This window comes from Diabrotica virgifera, chromosome 9, assembly GCF_917563875.1.
Source record: "Diabrotica virgifera virgifera chromosome 9, PGI_DIABVI_V3a".
In the NCBI taxonomy this organism is placed as follows: domain Eukaryota; kingdom Metazoa; phylum Arthropoda; class Insecta; order Coleoptera; family Chrysomelidae; genus Diabrotica; species Diabrotica virgifera.
Window position 1 is genome coordinate 154726065 of NC_065451.1, and position 14521 is coordinate 154740585.

A 14521-nucleotide genomic window follows, 5' to 3' on the forward strand; every position below is an offset into this window, starting at 1 on the left:
GCTACACGTAGGACCTTCGTATTTTACTCAGAAAAACTTAATAATATAATAAAATAATACAGTGTGTATTCCATTAAGATCGGTTCAATAGATTTTGCAAAATAAATTTTGCAATCCAGCTTTCGCAAAAAAATTCATTTTTCTAAAATGTTGCAGGACTGAAAATAAAGCAGATAGCAAGTTGAAATTTTTTTACGTATGGAAGATTACTGTACCTTTCATTTGCAATTTTTAAAATTAAAATCCATTAACTACAACCGAGTCAGGAATTTTTTTAAATAAACATTAATTTTTGGTGCTACGCGCAGGACAGCGGTGTTCGATTCACACAAGTTGATTTCCATCAAAATTTCTTCTAATTGTTGTCTAATATATTATATTCTTACTCTATATTTTGTTGTATTTTAATATTTTAATTCCACAAAAATCAAACTAATTTGATTATTGTTTGTGAAATATTGTTTAAACAATTGCATATGTTTAAAAATAATAAACTTTCATTCTCTACCTTAAAATATATGAACAAAAAAGTTTTTGCCAAGAAAAGTGTTATTTCAAAGGACAGAATATGTGTTTCTATTTTCCAATAAACAAATTTATTTATTTATATCGAAATATACTAAAAAATAAAATTTATCAATCACTATCAAAGGTCATTGGAATGCCCAATCAGAGCAAACGATCCGCTGTCTTGCGCGTAGCACCAACAAATAATGTTTATTTAAAAAATTCCTGACGCCGCAGTGGTTAACCGATTTTAATTTTATAAAATGCAAATGAAAGGAACAGTATTCTTGTATACAGGGTGTTTCATTAATAATTGTCCATATAGTAACTGGAGAAACCGTAGCACAAAATACGAAGATTTAACCAAAAACACTTAAATAAAATGTGGTTCCTTACTGAGTTACAGGGTGTTTTATCTAAAAATTTAAAAACTATTTTTGCTCAGCATTTTAAAACTATTCGACTTATCCTTTTCATACTTAGCAGAAAGTGTGACTACTATACACCCTACTAAATTATGATAAACAAACGTTTCTAGCTACTACCAGAGGCGTACGACAGGGGATAGTAAATGGTTGACCCTTCTCAAATTCTACGCCACTGGTGGAATTACTATTTTAGTGCCATTTTTAGATTCTCCAATACTTTCTACGTAAATAACATACTCCACATTGGTAACGATAAAGTCATTAGTTTTCTAGATATTTGAAGTTAAATATGAAACGGCACAGTTATTTTGATTAATTTTATGATGTGATTGATATGATTAAAATTTAAAAATTATTTGTACCCAGTACTCTAAAACTATTTGGCGTATCCTTATAATACTTTCCAGAAAGTGTAGGTACTGTACACCCTACTAAATTAAGATAAATATACGTTTCTAGCTACTACCAGAGGCGTACGACAGGGAATAGTGGCTGGTTGACCCTTCCCAAATTCTACGCCACTGACGAAATTGCTATTTTAGTGTTATTTTTGGATTTTTCAATACTTTTTGTGTAAATAATATACTTCTCATTCGTAACGATAAAATGATTAGTTTTCGAGATATTTGAAATTAAAAATGAAGGGACACAATACATTAATCTAAATAACCGTGTCTTTTCATTTTTAACTTCAAAGATCTCGAAAACTAATGACTTTATCGTTACGAATGAAGAGTATATTATTTTCATGGAAAGTATTGGAGAATCCAAAAATTGAACTAAAATAGCAATTCCGCCAGTGGCGTAGAATTTGGAAAGGGTCAACCATTCACTTTCCCCCGTCGTACGCATCTGGTAATAGACAGAAACGTTTGTTTAACATAATTTAGTAGTTTGTACAGTACCTATACTTTCTGCCAAATATGAAAAGGATACGTCGGATAGTTTTAAAATGCTGAGCAAAAATAGTTTTTAAATTTTTAGATAAAACACCCTGTAACTCAGTAAGGAACCACATTTTATTTAAGCGTTTTAGGTTCAATCTTCGTATTTTGTGCTAAGGATTCTCCAGTTACTATATGGACAATTATTAATGAAACACCCTGTATGTAAAAATAATTCACCTTGCTGTCTGCTTTATTTTCAGTCCTGCGTCATTTTGAAAAAATGAATTTTTTTGCGAAAGCTGGATTGCAAAATTTATTTTGCAAAATCTATTGAACCGATCTTAATGAAATTCACGATATTGTTTTATTATATCATAAGGTTTTACTCAGTAAAATATGAAGGTCCTAAGTTTAGCATAAATGTTTGAAAAACGTAAAATGCGAATACTTGTTTTTTATCGATTTTTTGCAATTATTGCTATTTTGCAATAAGGATGACAGTTTTTAAAATTTTTAACCAATCCTGTTTTGTAGGAAATTTAATTACGCAACTTTTATGTCAGTGCAACTTTTCCCGGAAATAAATACTTTTAAAGTTATAATCAAAAAACCAAGAAAAATATTTAATTTTTCCTTTATTTTTTTGACATTTTGATTATTTAAACAATGTTCGGGACCATTTTGTGTGGGAGGATAACTCAAATATTATTTTATGAAGTACTTTCAAGCAATTTCTGCAAAAAAATAATTGTACTTCATATTTTTTATATATGTATATGTACTGAATATTTGAATAGTATTTTTATGAATATCGAATATCTTTAAAAATTTTAAAGTAGTAGCGGATAGATACACTTATACGATCCCGATGTAACTCAGATATATTTCATGGACGCGACCCTGCTCACGCAAGCCATGGCTATCCCCCAAATCCAAATAGGGGAGGTCATGTCCCGATCCAAGTTTCCTACCAAATTTCAAAAAATTCTTTCCGATTATCCAACCCACAGGAGTAAACCTAATGCGCCAGAAAAATCATTGGGGAAGGCAATGGGAAACCACTTCAATTATTTCTCCCGAGTAAAGTTAGCATGGCGCAATCCAAACATAATCAGAGTATTACTGATCATGGATCTCGGAAACCAAAATCCGGCAGAGAAGGGCCCGCACCAGACTGTAGGGCCTACCCGGTCGTCACTACACGAAATCCCTACAATTTAAAAAGTACGACAACTTTAAAAATGTCTAGCAGTACAATCAGATTAGGCACATGGAATGTTCAAAGCCTCTATGCAGCAGGCAAGCTCAGTAACTTAGTTCAAGAGGTTAAACGCTTACAAATTGATATAATGGGCATCAGTGAGCTCCGCTGGCCTGGAGGGGGAACATGTGAACAAGATGAAGGCACACTATACTATTCTGGAAGTGTAGAAGATGACGTACATCATAGGAATGGAGTTGGCATATTTATAACATCTAAATTCAAGAAATATGTGAAAGATGTTGTACCTGTGAACGACAGACTAGCGATACTCCAATTAAATAGTAAACCATTTAATGTCAATGTTATCTAGATATATGCCCATACTTCAGAAAAGAAATATGACAATGATGTTGAAATATTCTATAGTCAATTAAAACAGACACTTAACAGTCTAAAAAGGAACGAAATCGCATATATTATTGGAGATTTTAATGCGAAAATTGGTCATGAACGAAGATCTGACCTGATAGGTGAATATGGACTAGGAGAGAGCAATGAAATTATACCAGTTCTGTCAAGAACATGACATTATAATCGCAAATACATGGTGCAAATTACACAAAAGAAGATTATACACATGGAAGGGACCAGGAGATAATTCACTTCCTATAATTAGAAATCAGATAGATTATATTCTAGTAAACAATAGATTTAAGAATGGTGTCAAGAGATCAACGACATATCCTGGTGCAGATATTGGTTCAGACCATAACCCTCTAATAGTTGACATCCAAGTGAAGCTCAAAAAAGTCGAAGAAAGCCCCAAAAACACCAAAATTACATATCTCAGCATCCAACAAAACGCTAATAAAAAATGTCCTGAATAATCAGCTAAAGAATTCAACAAATGAAAATAATACAGAAATATGGAACACGTTTAAAGATCTTACCTGGAAAGTAATGGAACATTACAACAACGATGTAGAGGTACAAAAAACAACAATGGATGACTGATGAAATCCTGGAATTGATGGAGCAGAGAAGAAAACTGAAAGATAACAAGACAGAATACAAAGAAAAACAGAAACTAATTAAACAAAAAATAAAGGTAGCTAAAGAAAAATGGATGGAGGATAAAGGCAAGGAATTAGAAAAGTTGAATCAAAAACATGATCCGTTTAATATGTTTAAAAAAGTTAAAGAAGTAGCTGATTTTTATCATAAGAAAACTAAACATACCATAAAATGGGGTGAGATTGATCTCCCGGGGTGACATTGATCATTTGTTGTTGTATCACATATATGTAGATACAACCGGCAACAATGTAAAATTGTTTCTGGGCGTGGCACTATTAATTTCTTGGATCTTGACTATGATCAGTTCACGTCGTTGTTAATTTGCAATTGGCATTGGGAAGAAGTTCTGTGGCTTTGAAATTAACCATAATTTTTGTCCTATTTTTATGGTTTGTGTACTTTTGATGGTAGAGGAAGAACAGAGGTAAGTTCGCTATTTCTAGTGTTATAAAATTATTTTGTATGGTTCTGTAATAATAATTTTAGGTATCTAGCATTTTAACTAACGCCAGCTTTTTTAAAATGGCGGATAATATTGAATGGGGTGACATTGATCAAGTGATCAATCTTACCCCACGTTACGTACGTTTCAGAAATTAATTTATAATTTTTGTTACAGATTTAAGAATATCAATCAAAATGGGAAGATAACGTACAAAAGACAATTAGGCAGTAGAACGTATGGCAATTTTAATTAAGAACAAGTTAATCAGGCTTTGCACGATGTATTGGAAAATAGATTATCGCTAAGAAAAGCCGCAAAAAATACAAACTGTCCTACGGGACTTTAAATAACAAGTACCATGGAAGGAAGATTAAGAAAATAGGTGGACAATCTGTATTCACATATGAAGAAGAAGTAGCCATTATAAATAGCATTTTAACGTGTGCAGATTGGGGATATCCTCTAAGTGCAATGGATTTGAGAATGTTCGTCAAAAGTTTTTTGGCCTTAAATCAGCAGGATCGAGGAAGATTTTCAAAATAATTGAAAATGACATATCCACTGTTCCCTTCAAGTAAGTAGTTGCCTTACTACCAGATCCGACACTTGAGACGATTTCTGATAGGATACAAAAATATGATTGTCGCGGAGAAATTAATATAAAAGAATGTTAAATCAAATTTTCTTTTTTTATAAATTGTTCTGAATTACATTTTTAGTTGTTAAAATATGTTTTTTTTTGTATAAATAAAGAATAGTACAATAAAAATAGTGTGATCATTCTCACCCCGCATGATCAATCTCACCCCTTTGTAAAAATTCGAAAAACTGTCTGACCGAATTAGTCAGGGTTAAGATTGATCATATTCTATTTAAAAGCACTACTGTTTCATGCTATAAAATCATCATGATCAATCTCACCCCAGTCAGGGGTCTAAGATTGATCACCCGTTTTTTATGGGATAAGTGGATTTTCTTAATAATTAAAACAAAACTAGTATGAAATCACTACTCTTTAGATATTAATATTACATGTGAAGTGTTTAAATATAGAACAGTCACAAAAACGTTTAAAATATAAATCAAATAAAGTTAAAATTGATCAATCTCACCCCATTTCACGGTACTATAACCGATTCGTCGGGAAAAATGATATTAGACAAACACTAAATTCGAACTACCTGGTGTAATTACATAAATGAACTGTATAATGATGATAGACCCGAAGAACTGGAGACTTTAGATGAAGGTGAAGGACCAGAAATACTAAAATAAGAAATACTACATGCTATAAAATTGGCAAAAAACAAGAAAGCCGTTGGCCCTGACAACATACCTACAGAAATGTTAAAGCTCATAAATGAGAAAACATTGGAATACTAGTCAAACTTTTCAATGATATTTATTCGACTGGTGATATCCCTGAAATTGGTTAAAGTCCTAATTCATAACCCTACCAAAAAAACAACGTTCGAAAAACTGTAGTGATTATAGAATGATAAGCCTTATGAGCCACACTTTGAAAATGTTTCTACGTATCATCCACAGTAGAATCAGAGATAAATGTGAAGAAAGCCAGGATGGGATATCATTCACAGTAGAATCAGAGATAAATGTGAGCCAGGATGAAACACAATTTGGCTTCAGAAATGGACTGGGAACCCGGGACGCACTCTTTGCACTAAATGTATTATTTCAGAAATGCCGAGATCAAAGGAAATACGTCTTTGCTGTATTTATTGACTATGAGAAGGCCTTTGATCGTGCACAACATCACAAATTAATTAAAATATTAAAGGATAAACGAGTTGATAGTCAAGATGTACGATTCATAGAAAAACTATACTGGCGTCAAACTGTCCCCACTGTTATTCAATTTATATTCATATACTCGTAGAATATTTAAGGAAGCGCTGCATAATTTGGAATGTGGTGTGAAAGTTAATGGAATTCTGATAAATACAATCAGATATGCAGACGATACAGTTATTTTAAGTGATGACATGAATGGATTATAACACCTCTTAAATGCCATTGACATAGTGGGAAGAGAGTTTGGCCTAAACATAAACTGTTCAAAAACAAAATACGAGTACGTGGTATTTAGCCGTTTGGCCCATCAAGATTTACGGTTATATGTTGATGGTCATATAATTCAAAGAGTACTCAGTTTTAAATATCTTGGTTGCCATATTACTGAACAACTAAATCCAGATAAAGAGATAAAATGTAAAATCGAGATAGCCCGCACGACATTTTTAAAAATGAGGTCATTTTTCTGTAATGATAACTTGCAACTTCAACTTCGAAAGCGCATGATTAAATGTTACATTTGGTCAGTTCTCTTGTATGGTGTCGAAGCATGGACATTAAAAATATCCACCATTAATCGTTTGGAGGCCTTTGAAATGTGGCTGCACAGACGTATACTGAAAATACCATGGACGGCTACGCTGACAAATGTGGCAGTCCTTAAGAGAGCAAATGCTGCCCGCGAGCTGCTTGATAACATCAAATATAGAAAGATGGCCTATTTTGGACACGTAGTAAGGGGAGATCGGTATAATATTCTTCAACTTATTATGATGGGTAAAATCGAAGGACGCAGAGGAATTGGTAGAAAGCAGGCCTCTTGGTTGAAGAATATCCGAGAGTGGACGGGAATAAAGAAAGCAGAACACCTATTGAGAATAGCTAGAGACAGAGACAGTTTCGCCATGTTAGTCGCCAACGTCAAGGGTACTTGATAGGGCACGATAAGAAGAAGAAGTATTATTTTTAAAGTGTGGCTCATAAGGCTAATTAATCGATATTCATCGCAAGATTTAGGATTGTTTTTCTTGGGTAAGGGTAAAAAGATAGATTTTAACCATTCATCAGGGATTTGACCGTCGCGTCGTGCTATATTTTATTAAATAATTTAGTTAGACATTCTATATTTTCATCATTCAGGATTTTTAATATTTCTACAGGAACTTCATCGGGACTTGGCGCTTTATTTTTGAGTTTTTAATTGCCTGTTTCACCTCTGATACCAGAATTTTTAGATTTTCATTAGTTTTGATAATGTTTCATTTATTTCTTCCCTATTATCTGCAAATAAGTCCTTGATGTATTGCTCTCAAGTTTGTTGTTTTTCTTTTTCTGATAATTGGAGATCTCAAATGGAGTTTCGTATAACTTGTTGTACTCTCTTCCGTGTGTTACCTGTAATTTCTTTCAGTTTATTATGTAGGTTATGTGTGTCGTGTTTCATATTATCGATTATCGACTAATTAGCTTTAAATCCCATTTACTTAATAGATAAATTCTTTCTGTCGCCTTAACCCACATAAACATTTAATGAGTGTTTTGTGGAGTATCTTAATGTGCTATGTTTTAGATGCTTTATTTTTAATAACTTTCGAAATTTTTTAACTTTTGAACAAAAAAAAATGTATTTTGTCACCAATCGCATCCCTCTTCAGTAGGTCATATACTTTTTAATTTTGATCGTAGTATTGAAGATCGAAAGCTCTCAGTTAGGAATTAAATATTTTGCACACTTTTAAAATAAGTACTACTTTTTTCCGTTTATTCATTTGATTTAGTTTTTCTGAATAATTTCATTAAATACTGAATTACTGAATACTAAATTGATTTTTTTTTTCGACAGGCTTTAGAGACCTATTCAACGCCATCGCCGATGGACACTACCCCTCATGGACCACTTATGTTCAAATCATGACCCCAGAACAAGCACAACGATCGCCATTCGATCCCTTCGACTTGACCAAGGTTTGGCCCCAAGGCGAATATCCTCTCATCAAGTTGGGTAAAATAGTTCTCAATCGTAATCCCGAAAACTGCTTCAGCGATGTCGAACAGATCGCCTTCAGCCCATCTCACATAGTTCCCGGAAGTTCCCGGTTCATGGAAGCCTCCCATGACAAGATGTTACAAGGTCGTCTGTTTGCGTACAGCGACACTCACAGACACCGTTTGGGTCTCAACCATTTGCAACTGCCAGTCAACTGCCCCTTCGAGTCTCATGTTTAAATCACCCATTATTTGTTTATAAACTTTTCAAATTTAATTTCATGCTGTGGTTTGTTTTTAAACCATAGGAGCAGAGGCGTGCGGTCCATTGAAGCGGGGGAAGCACCGCTTCCCTATACTTTCATATAAGAAAATACATATATTATTAATTAGTATTTAATTATCAACAATGTTTCCCTAATCTCAGTAATCTGCATAAATATGTAGGCAATAGGCATTGAAACATTATTAAAAATAGATCGCATACGAACAGGCTCAAATATGCACACAATTCAACGATTCAATCCGCTCCTGACGGAAGTGCATCTCAAAATCGCTGCTTGTCATGCATTTGTCCCGTTCAAAAATTGGTCAGGTTTGATACCCTCACCCGCTAGTCATGTTCCTCTCACGAGAATTTTGATACCCCTGGAAGCGATCGTCCGAGCGCCATCCGATTCCGAAAACGAGATGCGGAGACTGTTACTGCTGCTATAAGGGGTAGGTACTTAGGTACAATGGCTTAAAGAAAATTTCGATTTCAATTTTTTGCTTAATATTTTTACTAATATTTTATTTGGCATTTTGAGATTTTTCCTTTTACTGATATTTTATAGTACCAGTACCTACGACATTTTACAGACGAAGTCAAGTGACATTTCATGTTGTATAAGACAATTTTATGACTTATGATGATTAAAAAATGAGCTGTTTAAAAATATTTGGGATAAAGCTGAAAATATGGGCTTCGAACCTAAAAGAAAAATAATGATGATTGATAATGTCGGCGAAAGAGAGACCTATCGACGATTATACATCGAAATTGTTGATAATATTCTACAACAAATGAATTATGACTTTGAAAGTTTTAAAGAAATAAAATATGTAGAATTATGTAATTTTAATATGTCTAATTATAATTCATCAAAATCTCACACAGAGGTATTTAATTCAGTACGATTAAATTATGATTTTTTTTATATTCTAGCTTTGCATTCTCAGTTAAATGTCATTTATAAAACACCTGAATTGTTTGAATACTGCAGGTTTAAATAAGTCTCTGTGTGAAGTGGTCAAGTTGTGTGAATTAGTAGGTACTAACTATCCCAGCTACAAATGCATCAGTTGAACGAAGTTTTTCAGTATTAAAACGCATTAAAAGTATTACAATAAATTTCACAAGCGAAGAGAGACTTTCCAAGTTATCCGTATTATTCATTGAAAGAGAGTGCATTAAACAATTATCAGAAAATCCAAAATTTTGCGACGATGTTATCGACAAAAATTTGCATTGGTTGATAGGAGGACAGGGCTGAAGTATAAGTAAATAAATGTCATATTGTTGAAAGTTGTGTGTTGTGGAAGGTGATTCGAAATCGGAATACAAAAACAATTTTGAATAGAACTGTTCTTTTTAAGTTTAAAGAAACCAAGCCTGGAGCAGGACTCGAGCCTGAGCAAGCAGTACACATCGATGATAAGTCACTAGATATACGATATACTAAGTCACTAGAGTCACTAACCTGCATTGATCGGGGTAGGATTTCGTTTGTGAGTCCTTGTATCCAGAACTCCCACATAATAAGCACTTTGCTGATAGAGAGCCCCTATAGCGCATCAGAGTGCTATCGGAGGGGAAGTGGATAGTATGAAGCATTGGGGCGGGATGGAGTGACACCCGCTTATGAGAGTAAATCCTCCTTGCCCCAATGAATTTGTATCACCCGAGTCTCATTCTCAAGGCGTGTGCATGTCTCTTAGACTGGGTTAAACACTGTACCTAATTTTTTGTAGTTCTTGTTTTTAGTCGATATAAGTTAACAGGTAATACATTAGGTATATACCTATTAAGTAGGTATATATTTTGATCTCGACCCTCGTAAGAAAATATTTGTTAAACCCTTATTGAGTCGCTTCCTCTTCCGAAAATGTCACCGTACGCCACTGCATAGGAGTAAACTAAAAAGACAGATTCACACAAAGGTGTAACCAGGATAACCCCACTAAGGGGGAGGGTACGTCTACTTGAAGGTCTCTGGGGGGTTGAAATAATAATGGTGTTAAGAGTATAGAGCTCAAAGTACATCCAAAAGGGGTGGGGGTTATAACCCCCAAAACCATCCCCTGGTTACGCCTATGGATTCACACCCAAGAAAGTCACTAGAAAAATCACCAAATATATCTTCTTTTAGGTTGATCATATCGACCTTCGACGGTAATCCATACATATTATATTATACTAATACGTCGCTAAAGATTTCTACAAACAACTGTTTTTTTATATATAAGTAGACTAAAAATCTAAAAATTAAAGGAATAACGCAGAAAATACAAAAAATCGTCGATATAACTTAACTAACCTATGAAATGCCAGTAGTGTCAAAATTTAATAAATGTCATTAGTGTCAAAATTTCATAACAGTGAAATAAACCATAGAGGTATATATTAACATAGAGGGAGCCTGCCTTCCGCGCTTCCTGACGACAAGATCTCATGGACTGGTTTGCTGCATCTCTTTCTAACACATTGTATCGAAAATCTATTATGACATCCAGTGTGAATATAGGCACGGAAGAGGAGGACAACTGTAGCAGCTTTACTATGCGTAAGAGTGAAACAGCACTAATCCAAATAAAAAAGATGGTGTCGTCACTTCGCTCTGAATGACACTCTCTCTATGCTAATATTTAACTCTATGAAATAAACTTGTGTGCGGTTGGACCAATTACAAAGAAGCATTACGGCGCTGTAAGTTTGAATTACTCCTCCTGGTTTAAACACAGACCATAGTTTGTTTTTTAATCATTTTCATAAATTCTAAAAATAATGTTAAATCATGGCCTTGATTATCATTTTTATCTGCAAATTGTAAATTTGCAAATCATTAATCTGTGGTAATAGTAATAACTCGTTTAAAGAATCTGAAAATGTACTCAACAATTTTTGGTACGGATAAAAATATCTTATCAGAATTTTTGTTTGAATAAAGCCATCATTCGACCTTGAAATGACAATACAATACTTTATAATATATTGTCGTAGGCAAGTACGAAATTCAGGTATTCTTGCAAAAGCCTAGTCATTTTCGTAATGACTTGGCAGTTTGTATAACGTTTTCATTTTTACGAAATGACTTCACACTTTTAGGCGTTTGCAAAACTGCCGGAAAGGGTAATTTAATTTTTAAACAGTGTTGCAATTTAGGCCCAGATCATAAAATATATAAGTTTAGGTTATGTTGTTTATTTTTGTTATTGTGTTATAGTTTTACAGTAGAGCGTCGATAATCCGAACTCTGGTAATCCGAACGCAAAAAATATAGAATTAAAAAATAGGATCGCGGACCGAATTTTTGGATTTAATATGACAATATGGGCAAAATATGACCGCGGATGTTTGTTTTGTTTATGCAGAAATATACCCTATTTCACGAATATACGTCTGTGTTGGATTATTTCGACAACGAATATTTTATTGTGCAAAATATGAAGAACGAAAGTAAATTGCAAATTACATTGTTGTTTATTGGAATAATTATTAGCGCCATTTACTTTCGTACTTCTTATGTTGCACACTAAAATATTCGTTGTCGCGATAATTCAAAACAGGCGTATGTTGGTGGAATGAACCATACATACAATATACATATTTGTTTATTATACAGGTGTTTTATTCCTTGTAAATAAAACGTATGTACATAATATGTACTATGTTTATGAGCTTTGTATGTATTTTGAACAATTTGATTGATAATCCGAACAATTTGATAATCCGAATTACCCCTGTACTAATTAGTTCGAATTATCGACGCTGTACTGTATTTTATTATTTATGCAAATTAGTGCAATAAACTCGTCGTACCTATAGCTTTTCCAATAAGTTCAGTAAAATAATGGTTAAACTCCAAAATATTTAATAAAATTAAAAAAGTTCTTTAATTAATTAAGTTAACATTTTTATATCTAATAAAATTTGTGCCTTAAGAATCACTGGGTGTAATAATTTCATAGCATTAATTATTTAAATTTAATAATTCTTATAAACATAATCTAAATTGCAATATTGTTTCAAAATAAAATTACGCTTTGACAGAATTTGTATTGTAAAAATGTTCACGTTTCCGGTGGTTTTGCAAATGACTAAAAGTGTGAAGTCATTTTGTAAAAATGAAAACGTTATACATAGCCCAGTAAATGAACGGGAAATTCGGCGATACCGTTTAATTTTCAGGGGCAACTCCGAATTGCATGAAAATTTGGATTTAGCTTCTACTTACCCTCCACTTCAAAGTTGAAATTGTGCCGTTGGTTGCTTTTACTTGAGGGGTGACAGTCACCCCTTCTCGGGGGTGAAAAAACATACGTTCAAGATAAGATCAGAAATGGATAAATTGACTGATTTTAAGCAACTTTGGTTCTATAGAGTTTTTTACCAAGTCAATACTTTTCGAGTTATTTGCCATTGAAAATGTTGATTTTTCGACAACAAAACTACGTTTTCAGACGGTTTTTCGCAAATAACTCAAAAAGTAAATATTTTATCGAAAAAATATCCTTAGCAAAAGTGCAGCTTATAAAAAACCCAAAAAAATGGTGTATCAGTAAAGTGTATCAATCAAATAAAAACAAAGTTGTAGCTCATGAAAAATACGTTCTTATTCGTCTAATTCCAGATCGAATATTTCAAGGTGAAATCACCGAAAAATAAACACTTTTCGGGAAAAACCCATTTAAACTTTTTTAAAGTGTTTATAAAAAGCTTTGTTTTAATTGTTAACAAAAGTTTTAGCATTAAAAATAAGCGAGTTACGCTCAAAATAAAGTTGGCCCTCTTTTTTTTTGTAAAAAATCATGAAAATCTCGCCGTGTTTAGCTCCCCAAATGAAATATTTCGCTACCGCTTTACAAACAATTTACTTACCTATCTATTTTTTATATGACTTGAGAGTCTCACCGGTTTAAAGTGTTTATTTTTGAAAGGGATATAATTGAGAAAGCTTGAATGGGTCACTAATCACGAGTGTATGCAAATTTTGAACAGCCATATATCTTAACCAATTCTTGTCTTACGGAGAAACAAAATGAAACTAGCATATTTATAATAGCAAAACCTACATTTTTTTACTCTTTAAGATTTTTCTTATCAGTAATACTTTTTAAGTTATTTTGAAAAAATGAAATTTTTCAAAAATTTTTAGAAAATTTTTTTTACTGTAAAACCAAATGTTTTCAAAAATAAGCAGTTCAAACCAATCAAACTTACGGATCATATAAACAATACACATACAGTTAAAATAGATGGTAAATCCAAACGATTAATTTCATTTAGGGTGCTAAATAGAGGGAGGTTTTCACGATTTTTTTTACCAAAAAAAAAGGGGCCAACTTTTTTTCAGTGTAACTCGTTTATTTTTGATGCTGCAAACTTTTGTAAAAAACAAATAATAAGCTTTTTTTCGATACTTTAAAAATGTTAATAAGGTTTTCCCGAAAAACGCTTCTTTCTTCGGTGATTTCGCGTTAAATTATTCGATTTGGAATTAGAAAAATAAGAACGTATTTTTCATGAGCTACAACTTTGCTTCTACCCAATTTGTAGACTTTACTGGTACACCATTTTTTTCGTTTTTTTATAGGCTACACTTTTGCTAAAAATATTTTTTTCGATAAAATATATACTTTTTGAGTTATTTGAGGAAAACTGTCTGAAACCGTAGTTTTTTTGTCGAAAAATCAACATTTTAAATCGCGAATAACTCGAAAAGTATTGACTTACGTAAAAAACTTTATAGAACAAAAGGTGCTTAAAATAAGTCAATTTATCCATTTCCGGCCTTATTTTAAACACGCGTTTTTCATCCCGCGAGAAGGGGTAAATGTCACCCCCCAAGTAAAAGCAACCAACGGCACAAATTCAACTTTGAAGTGGAGGGTAAGCAGAACCTAAATCCAAATT

General features: G+C 32.9%; 1 protein-coding gene across 1 annotated transcript in view; it reads left to right on the plus strand.

The window, feature by feature from the left end:
• LOC126892258 (catalase) overlaps positions 1 to 14521 on the plus strand; it is a 540038-nt gene that overhangs the window by 178165 nt on the left and 347352 nt on the right. The window lies entirely within an intron of this gene.